Source organism: Fundulus heteroclitus, chromosome 22 (assembly GCF_011125445.2).
Source record: "Fundulus heteroclitus isolate FHET01 chromosome 22, MU-UCD_Fhet_4.1, whole genome shotgun sequence".
Lineage (NCBI taxonomy): Eukaryota > Metazoa > Chordata > Actinopteri > Cyprinodontiformes > Fundulidae > Fundulus > Fundulus heteroclitus.
In genome coordinates this window covers 1,335,230-1,336,797 of record NC_046382.1, presented here as the reverse complement: position 1 = coordinate 1,336,797, position 1,568 = coordinate 1,335,230, and the positions used below count along the sequence as shown (strand labels likewise).

At 36.2% G+C, this 1,568-nt stretch overlaps 1 long non-coding RNA gene across 1 annotated transcript; it reads left to right on the top strand.

Moving 5' to 3' along the window:
* The first annotated feature begins 627 nt into the window (after positions 1–627).
* LOC118557121 lies at positions 628–1,568 on the top strand. Its single transcript, XR_004927619.1, has 3 exons — positions 628–657; positions 1,257–1,387; positions 1,490–1,568. It is a non-coding gene; the product is annotated as an uncharacterized LOC118557121 (long non-coding RNA).

The following is a 1,568-nucleotide window of genomic DNA, read 5'->3' as shown; positions in this document are numbered from 1 at the left end:
TGGTGCAGATCCAGGAGACATGAGAGCACACAGAGCATGAAAGATGTGATATGATCCGACCTTGGATCAGATAAACAAGCAAAGCAAAAATGTGTTTCTATAATCAGCAATGCTTGACGCAGGAGGCGGAGGGGGCTTTGCCTTTTTAGGGGGATCTTAAGACCCCCCCCCCCCCATGCACCGCCGCTAGTTAAAGGTAAGGCAAAGGTAAAAAAAAAAACTGAACTGATTGTGTGGATTAATCTCACTCATCACTAAATAGTTTACAAGTCTGCAAGGAGGAGGTTTAAAACCTGACTATAACTTTGTTTAGTCAGTTTTAGTCAGATTTGTCTATCAATAATTTAAAGTAACATCAAAGTTTATGTTGTTTATCTGCCTGTTTGTTCCTCTTTGCTGTAAAACGTTCAGAAAAGGTGGTCCTCACAATGGATGTTAGGGTCTTAGGCTGCAACAGTGGCTCAGGGTGTGTGTGTGTGTGTGTGTGTGTGTGTGTGTGTGTGTGTGTGTGTGTGTGTGTGTGTGTGTGCATACATTTAGTGGGAGGGAGGTTCATCACTATCTCCTCACTGATCACTTCATAACAAGTCCTGCGTCTGTCAGTTCTGGTAAAAACCACATTTGCTGCATCAGAAAACGTCCTGAAACAACACAGCTGTAAGTAAAATGTTCATAATTATGGAGTTTCTCTCTGTCAATATTTCATTCTGGAGTTAAAATCTGTCAAAACAGAAAGAAATGAAAAATCAAAACAAATTTAAAACATATTTACTGCTGCAACTTTAAATTAGCTATAAATTATACTGATAATCAGCGATGGTAAACCTTTGATTACTATGGAAATGTTTGAAATTTCTCATCAGAAACATAAAGTAAGTTGGAAAACACTGTATTAAATGAATTACTTTCTTTGTTAGGTTAATTTGATTTTTCATCAGCTGATGAAACACAGATATTCAATTCTTCTCAAACTTTATTTAAATTTGTACTGAATTACAGACATGTATAAAACTAAAATATATTATCAAACTTCTATTGTTTTAGGCTAAATGCTTTTAATGTACTTCTAATGTCTCCATTTTCCAATAAGGTTTATTTTTTTTAACTAATCTTCTTTTATCAGCCACTTTAGGGCAAACAAAACAATTTCATTGATTTTTCAAATGTCCTGTTCTACCCAGTATTAATTTTATATCCACAAACTAAACTATATTTACCATCATTGTCATGTAACTCAAACTTTCCTTTCCCCTCAGGAAGCTACAGGATAAAGTTTAATGATTTTAGAATCAGAATGGCGTTGTCAGAATCTGTTATTGTAATGATTTGGATCAACGTCCGCGTCTGCCTCCCCTTTACTGTCCTGCTCATCGCTTTGTGCTGCATGGTGCGTAAAAAACACTTTTTTCTGCTCTGAAATATCAATTAGTAGTAGAATCATGTCAGCATGTTTAACATGTGGAATAATTTTCCTTAAATCTTTCTGCAGGTGAGACTGGATCATGGTCCTGTCGCCTACTACATCAACCTGCTCTTCTTTAATCTGATTCAGCTCATCCTTCTGGTTG